General features: G+C 37.9%; 2 pseudogenes; one reads left to right on the top strand and one right to left on the bottom strand.

Annotated features, from left to right (window-relative positions):
• Window positions 1-558: 558 nt before the first annotated feature.
• On the bottom strand, window positions 559-739 carry LOC150092753 (U2 spliceosomal RNA; annotated as a pseudogene).
• Window positions 707-909, top strand: LOC150092752 (U2 spliceosomal RNA; annotated as a pseudogene).
• The last annotated feature ends 8,363 nt before the right edge of the window (window positions 910-9,272 follow it).

The raw sequence follows: 9,272 nt of genomic DNA, 5'->3' as shown, positions 1-9,272 counted from the left end.
TTTCTTCATTCATCCATTTCACGCCTACCTTATTTTACCTTCTGACCCTTGGAATACATTTAGGCATTACTTCTTCTATATAATTCTTGAATATCACACAAGCAGCATTGATCTTCTTTCTAGCCATTGATTCATATATATCAATCCTTGTGTACCCCCCCCCCCCCATGTTACATACTGCCTGAAGTAGATGTCCATCAAATACTCCAACTCATTTTCTTTACTTCCAGTTCTTATCTCATCATCCCAATCTATATTACCATAATTAAAATTGCCCATAATAACATCCGAATTTCATTCTATTCACCTCTAATCTCAAACTATTTGCTCTTGCTACCTTGTATGGACATAACTCTTTCTCTAAAAGCAATAGCATTCCTCCCTTTTTACCCTTTCTATCTTCACAAAACACATCATACTTTCCATCTCTATTCCTGTCAGGATGTCATCCTCATCCAACCATGTCTCACTTATTCCAACAATTTTTGAATGAACAGACTCAATCAATGCAACCATTTCATTTGCCTTGTTTCTTACACTTCTAGCACTTGTATACAAACATAGCAGCTGATTCCTGGATCTATAACCAGGCAACTCACAGTCATGGTGGAGCAAGACCCAAGAACTTTTTGGTCTTCCAAAAATTAGTTTAATATTTTGTGTTCTATATCAGATATTAAGCCGATAAGAGCTGATACAATGCTGCACTCTTATCTTAGCTGAAAGGCCTGGAAGAAAAGAGTGTACTAACTGTTCTTATCAGTTTAATATGTGATACGAGCCACATCAGCCCACCCCCAAGATATTATACTGATTTTTGGAAGGCAGAAAAGGGTATGTAGTTTATTCCACCTTTACTGTGAGTTGTCCTAGTGTTGCACTACCTCTAGGAGAGACAGTTTTGGAGTAATCTTGGAAAGGCCTTCATCCAGCAGTGGATTGTTCGCTTTCTCCGCTTCACTGCAAATCCCCCAATCCCTTTATCCAAGCCTTTAAAAAATATGCCTCTGCATCCATGATAAAAATAATAATAAAAAAAAAAAACATATAAAAGAGCTATTGTGTAAACTGATATTCAGCTTGCACTACAGCTCAAAACAAGTTTTAAAAATTATCAACAAATCCAAGGCAGACTTTGTAAGGATGAAATGCAATAAGCTTGTCTCCTGCTCAACTGAAAGTAGAGCCTTTTGCAATACCACAAACAAAAACTTCCTGCAATACAGCAAACTCAAGAATCATCTAGGCTAGCATTGTTAACAAGCTAAAGGGCCAATTTGTTTCCTATAAGTTAATGGTGAACCACAAAAGAATATCATTTATTTTAATATCTATACATAAGCTAAAGTAAAATTATTTCAAAACAATATCTGTTCAAAAACTTTTATCAATAATGAATTTAAAAATGGATATTGTACAATCATTTTTTTAGAAATAAGTAAACTTATTACATAACAATACAAAATTATACAAAAAAAAAGGATATAAAAAACTGTACAAAATTATTTAATGGGAGCACAGTAGAATAAACTGCTAGCATACACATTCTTTAATGTCCATTTTGATGTCTGTTGTTCTTTTAATAATAAAATACTCAAAATACTTATCGAGTGTTGTGTCTTTATAGTATTTAGACTTATATGCTGGGTTAAACTCATTATAAGATTTAATTAAAAGAATACAACACAGAGGAACAATAAATATAAGTTTATTAGATTCTATATTTTATCTCTGTCACAGAGACATTTTCAAGGATGCAATCTCAAAATTGTAAAAGCACACACAAAAGAACTCAAAACAATAAGTGGAAGAAAATTAGAAGGCTGATGTCCTATGACGGGCACCCTCAATGGGTACTGTTGGCTAGTCTTAGCTGTTAGGCAGGAGGCCTAAGGATTAGTTTTCCAAATCTTGGGAAATTTAAGACATCCATACTTTTTAAGTTTGAAAAATCTGCTGATGATTCGTAAATAGAAGTCTTTTAAGTTTATATTTATTGCAATGAAGCTAAGTAGATTTTTTTTCATTTGATTCTGTGTAAATTATCTAAATCATGATGCAAGACCAGACTGACCATAGTTATGGTGCTGTATGTATTTATTGTGTTCTTCTAAGCAGATGCCAGCAGATACCCCAAAAAATTAAAAATAAAAAAAAAATTATTTCAAACTGGGAAATCTGCCAACATCTCTCTAGAAGAACACAAGAAATACATCTGCCATCACAACTATAATCAGCCTGATCTAGCTGACCATGTTCTGGACACTGTGCACAGAACTGAATCGGAAAAAACCCCTATGCTTCACCACAACAAATATAAACTTGAAAGACTTTTCTTAGAATCATCAGCAGATATGTTAAACTAGCCTAATCTTAATAAATGATGTGTTAAACTTCTCATGATTTGAGAAACTTTAATCCTTAGGCCTCTCAAACAGCTAAGGCTAGCCAACAGACCTAATAGAAGGTGCCCCTCACAGAACTTCAGGTTTCTACTTTTCTTCCATTTATAGTTGTCGGTTCTTTTGTGTGTGTGTGTGTGTGCTTATATTACTTTGAGATTGTATCCCTGATGATGTCTCTGTGACAGAGGCAAAAAAAAGAAAAAAATATAATAAACTTATATTTTATTGTTCCTATGAGCTCTATTCTTAACATTAATCCTTATAAGGAGTTATGTCCTAATTAAAATACAGATCATGTATTTTAATTTGTTAAACTTCGCTCACAGATATATGTACTGCAAAACATACAAGTAATCTAGGGGTCCAAAATCTTTCAGGTTTAGGTATTATTCTTTTGGCAGAAATGTAAAAACATCCATTCTAATTTCTGAAACAGGTCTTTTAAAATTTCTGTCATAATACATTCAAAGCTGTATTATGGTTTTAAAGTATATGGTTCTGCAAGGCTGAATAACCTGCAATGATTGGATCCCATCCATCATCAGAGTATAAGGATAACTGCTGGTGCCTTTTGAAACATCACCCATCAAAGTCTTTATGTTGAAGCAAATGAACTGACTCTCTCACTTAGATGGAAACAGTTGTCTCTTAATTATGTCCTAAAGATGAAGTCTCTTCCAGATCATCCTACGTGAACTAGTCTCTTTTCTCTACATTGGAAAGCTTAGTATCACAAATGTTAGACTGCCATACACTCTTTTGGCACGATAAAGAGACTATCAAAGGTGTTGGCATGAATGTTGACAACATTGTCTACATCAAACATAATAGTATCCCTCCATGGAAGGTTTGCCTTCCATCCTGCAACCTCTCACTTTGTCAACTACAGAAGTCTCATACCCCATCATCTGTCTACCTGCAATTGTTTTAATGCACACATAGCAGTCCACTCAGATTTCTTGCCTATTTATACTGATGGCTCAAGACCTGACACTTATTGGCTGAGCTACTATGTTTCCTGACATTACTATCTCCAAGATTCCACTTGATTGCAGTAATTATACAGCAGAGTTGAATGCCATTCAGCTTGCACTTGTGCATATGGCAATGGCTATCCCCCCAAAAAAATATTGAAACCAGTAAACCACAACCCCTCCCCCCCCCCCTCACAACAAGGATTACTCTAAATCCATCACCATAACCTATATACGAGGCACCTCGGAAAAAAATTACAAAAATCCTAAGAAAACATGACTTAACTTCTTGTTACAGACCATATAAAAATTGGCATCCTTTATCCGCTCTACTAAAGACCAACCTTCCCCCCCCCCCCCTAGACCTACCTGGTGTATACCAGGTCCCTTGCAACTGTAAGCTGTCCTACTTTGGCCAAACAGGCAGGACAGCCAATATCAGAATTTCAGAATACAAGGACTACATCTGGTTTCACCAATACAGCCACTCTGGTCTTGCTGACCATGCATTGGATACCTGCCATAGAATAAGGTGGAAGAAAGCCACAAGCCCAATCACCCAAGAATACCAACATTGCCCACTAGGGGGTACCATCAGGACTTTAGGAGAAATAATAGCTTCCTGCTTCTTGCTCATTTACTGTTTGCTGTGCCTGCATGCACGTGTCTTTTTCTTAAGTTTTTTGAAAATGGCAACGTGACGTTGCCGAAATATTGAAGTATATTAAAATTTATTTTAATGTATATCCTAGTTGACATTGTAATTTCCTTACATTACTAAGTAAAAAATGCTGTAACCTTTGACCTTGTATGCAGCTGTAACCTTTGCTGTATATTTTATTTATATGTAGATACTGCATTGCTTGACTTAAATTTGTGCATACATGTTGTTTACTGGTTTATCTTTTACTATTTATTTATTGCAGTGACCTTGTGTACTTCCTGTAACCTTTGCTGTTCTTGCACCAATAAACCATAAACCAACCAACCAACCAAAAAATCATTATCTTCATCAGATAAGATGAAGCCTTATGGCACAGACCAATCTTAACCGTAACGACTGTGTCACTATCCCAAAAGTTTGGGAAATTGTTATCCTCAACTGTATAAAATAAATTTATCAATTTTAATTTACTTTAATTACAGCCCAATAGTATTTAGTTCTTAAAAATGCTACTGTATACATAGAGGGATTCCAATGTAAGCATGCACACTGTTTTTTTTAATGTAATTCCTATTGTTGTTTATAACTGTACTGATGATGTCTTATGATATTTAAGAAGAAATATTTACATATTATTAAAGAGTTAATTACTGTGGTACATGTTAGTTTATAGTTAGACTTACTTGCAGCCACAAGAAACTTTATACACTCACAGATGTTCAAGAGGATGTAGTGGATCTTTATGAGAAAGTATAAAAGTAGCTAGTTGAATGGAAGGTTTGAAAGTGGCGTTAGGTATGAAGCACTCTCCCAACCTCAACAAGTATGGTTGCATTAATTTACCGAAGATCTAGGAAACTATCATTTTAAGACCTAATAACTAGACTTCTCTGAATTAACTTTGCAGTTATCTGACCAATAGAGAGTGCCACATAAGGCTGGTTGGTTGGTTTATAGTTTATTTGGCACAAATACAACACAGGTCATATCGTGGCATACCAAAGGTTACAACTAAGTAGTTACAGAAAATTATTATTATTATTATTACCCCAAGACCTCAAGGAGTCAAAGACTCATCTGAGAGGTCCTTTTATCACACACACACAGCTCATCATATAATGTCTTAAACACACTCAAACTCCTTGCAGACACCACACTCTCAGGCAAGACATTCCAATCATTCACAACTCTGCACGAAAAAAACCTGCCTCTCACTCAAATACTCACACCCGCTTTATACAGTTTCCAGGGATGACCTATGGTTCTCCCCCTATCTCCCACTATTTTATGTAGAACTTCTCCAGCATTAATCCTATAACAACCCCTTACCAACTTGTAGGTCTCCATCATATCTCCCCTCTTCCTCCTGTCCAAATTACATCTTCTCAATCTTTCCTCATACTCAACATTCCAGACGTCAAAAACTAGCTTATCAGTCACCTTTGGACCCTTTCCAACATCTCTTCATCCTTCTGAAAACCAGGTGACCAAATCTGGGCACAATAGTCCATGTGTGGCCTAATCAAAGCCTTATACAATGGAACAAGAATCTCCCTACTTCTACACGTCAGTGTCCCCTCGCATCATTCCCAGAAGCCTTTTGTGTGGTCTTCACAATTTTGGCTATGTGTCGCCTAAATTTCAGATCCTTAACCACTATCACCACCATATATATTTTTTTTTTATTTCCTCCACCTCCAAAAATATATCCTCAACAAGTATAAATTCTGCATCTCATCTTTGTTTTCCAAATTTTCAAAACTTACATTTTGCAATATTCAACTCGCATCCCCATTTCCGTGCCCAATCGCTCAATTTATTCAAGTCTTCTTGTAAGGGCACAACATCTTCACTACTCTTCATGGTTCATCCCAACTTTGCATCATCTGCAAACTGAATATCTCCATCCAAGCTTTCACCAATATCATTAATAAACAAGTTAAACAGTAAAGGCTCTAAAACAGACCCCTGAGGCACTCCACTACTGACTTTCCTTTTCCTGGATATCGCTCCCCCCATACACAACTTGTTGATACCTATCAGATAGCCAGTCTCCAATCCAATGCAGCAGTCTAATATCCAACCCCATCTGCTCTAGTTTGACTGTCTACTTATGACGATGATGTACTCTATCAACAGCTTTTGTGAAATCCAAGTATATTACTGTGTATCCTTCTCCTTTGTCCAAGGAAGCACTCACTTTATTGTAATAAGTAAGTAGATTACTAAAACATGACCTCCCTTTAGCAAATTCATGCTGTCCATCAAAGATAATGCCATTGTCGTCAACCCAACTCTGGATCCTAGTTCTCACAAGCTTCTCCAACAACTTAACCACAACACCTGACACACACAGATAGGCCTATAACTGCTTGAGTTCGATCACCTCCTTTATGAAGTGGCACAATCTTGCCCTAATTCCACATCTTAGGAGATTGACCGACTGCAAGACTCATATTAAAAAAATATGTCAAGGCAGGTGTCAATTCCCTGGCACATTCCTTCAGAATACGCGGTGATATATTATCAAGTCCCACAGCCTTATTAACATCTAGTTTATTCAACTCACAATACACCTCTTGCTCACTTACACTCAGTCTCTCCTCCCCATCATCAACTCTGCTCTCAATCTTTCCATGTAGTCACATTCACAAGATTGAATGATCTTTATGATTCACTGCTCATTAAGTATCTCCACGACACATTCTGCAACAGCTGTCTTTATACCATTTTCTCCAATCAATGTCATCCTCCCATAATTATTATTATTATTATTATTATTATTATTATTATTTTCGGCCTACTCCAGGGAGTCCTTAGACTCATCGAGGGAAGCCCTAAACATCATGTCCACACAACTATATGACATTCTCACAGTGTCTATTATACGTTGAATTGAATTTGCTCACTGTCATAGCACCCACAACAGACTTTGGCAGCTTATTCCACTCATTTACCACTCTAAAAGTAAAGAACCCAGCTCTAATACCACTGCTAACCACACTCTTGCCCAGCTTCCATAGGTGTCCCCTAGTTCTCCCACCACCAGTCCTGATCTCAAAAATATCCTCTGAATTAATCTTATAGAATCCTTTTAGAATTTGAATGTCTCAATCATATCTCCCCTTTTCTGCCTATCAACCAGTTTCTGAAACCCATAAATCTTCAACCTGTTCTCATATGGTTCATTCCATAGACCTGCTATCATCTTAGTCACTCGCCTCTGGATCCTCTCCACCTCCTCCCCATCAAGAAGGAACCAAGGTGACCAAATCTGGACACAGTAGTCAAGATGAGGTTTTATCAAGGCTCAGTACAGAGGTACAATACCTTGCTTGTCTCTGCTCGTTAAGGTATTTTTCAACAACCAATTGAGTTGATGAGCTGATTTAGCTACTTTCGCAATGTGCCCCCTAAACTTCATCTCCCTATATCCACCAACACTCCCAAGTCCCTGGCCTCATCAATCTCTTGGAGTACAGTTCCACCAATGTGGTATACTGCTACTAATCTTTTCACCCCAAAATGCATAACCTTACATTTTGTCACATTAAATTGACATCCATTCTCCTTAGCCCAGAACTCCAATCTATCTAAGTCATCCTGCAAGACTTTGACATCTTCTGCATTCACTATCGCCCTCCCCAACTTTGCATCATCAGCGAACAAATGAACTGTTCCACTTAGATCCTTCCCTAATCGTTAATGAACAGATTAAACAGCAGTGGTCCAAGAACAGAACCCTGTGGCACACCACTAGTCACAGGCCGTTTTTTGGACTCTACTCCTGAATAAACTACTCTTTGATATCTCTCCATCAACCACCCAGCTATCCATCTCACCAACCCTATATCCATTCCCATATGTTGTAGTTTACGGATTAGAATTCCATGTGGTATCCTGTCAAACGCCTTTGCCAGGTCCAGCAGTATCACTGTAAACCCATTTCCCTTATCCAGTTCAGCCGTCACCCTGTTATAAAACCTGAGCAAGTTACTGAGGCATGATCTACCCTTTACAAAGCCATGCTGTCCCCTGTACAGTAACTCATTTTCATCAATCCATTCCTGTATTTTTCTCTTGACCACTTTCTCCAAGACCTTGACAACAACTCCTGATATGCTGATCGGTCGGTAATTTACAACCATAGTCTTGGATCCGCCTTTATGAAGTGAAACTATTTTTCCCTCTTTCCAAGCCTTCGGGACTAAACCACACCCGAGATTCAGATTAAACAACGTGGTCAAGGGCGCTGATAATTCCTTAGCTGCTTCACACAAGACCCGTATCGGTATACTCTCCAATCCCACAGATCTATTCACATTAAGGGTCTGTAATAGACTATTCACCTCCACTTTATTCATCACAATTCCCGTATAAACTAATGGCTCCTTCATTTTTTCAATGTCACCACCTGGATGATATACTTTTGCAAAGTGCGCGCTCAGTAACGCCACTATATCGACTGGTTCAGTGACCTCCTTACCATCGTCATTCCTTAAAATCATTTTGCCATGTACAGTTTTTTTTTGCTTGCAGCATAATGAAAGAACTGTTTGGGATTCTCTTTTGCTTGCATAGCTAGTTTCCTTTCATAATCGGCTTTTGCTGTTTTTATCACACTCGTTACCCTTCTGGCCTGCACTTTATACCGTTCGTGTGCGTGCAGGTCACCCCTTTCTTTAAATTCGCACCACAGTTGTTTCTTTTTTTGCAGCTCAAGCTTAATGGTGTTATTCATCCATTTAACCCCTACTTGTTTTACTATTCGGACCCTAGGTATACAATCAGCCATAACCTCCTGTAAATGCTCCTTGACCACTTCCCATGCTCTATCGACGTCCAGCCCTTGCAGTTATTTTGCTGGCTACATATCGAAATAATTCTTTGGGATTCTTTTGGTATCATCTGCTAAGTGCTGTTCATACCTCTTTTTAGCTACCCTCACCAACCAAGTCACCCTCCTTGGCTGGTCATTGTAGACCTCATGGCATTGGTTATTTCCACTTCTCTTATGCTGCCTCCACAATGCCCTCTTTCTCAGTATCGCATGCTTAATCTCTTTATTCATCCATCTCACACCTATCTTATTTAACCTTCTCACCCTTGGAATACATTTAGACATTGCATCTACTAGATAGATTTTGAAAATCCCCCAAGCTGCATTGATCTCTTTTCCAGCTAACTCCTCATTCCATGCTACACCCGCAAGCTGTCTCCTGAGCTCTT

The sequence above is a fragment of the Typopeltis vanoorti genome, chromosome 25, assembly GCF_054136105.1.
Source record: "Typopeltis vanoorti isolate ZY-2024b chromosome 25, IOZ_Tvanoo_1.0, whole genome shotgun sequence".
NCBI classification, from domain to species: domain Eukaryota; kingdom Metazoa; phylum Arthropoda; class Arachnida; order Uropygi; family Thelyphonidae; genus Typopeltis; species Typopeltis vanoorti.
The sequence above is the reverse complement of the archived record's forward strand: the minus strand, read 5'-3'. Positions and strand labels throughout refer to the sequence as shown.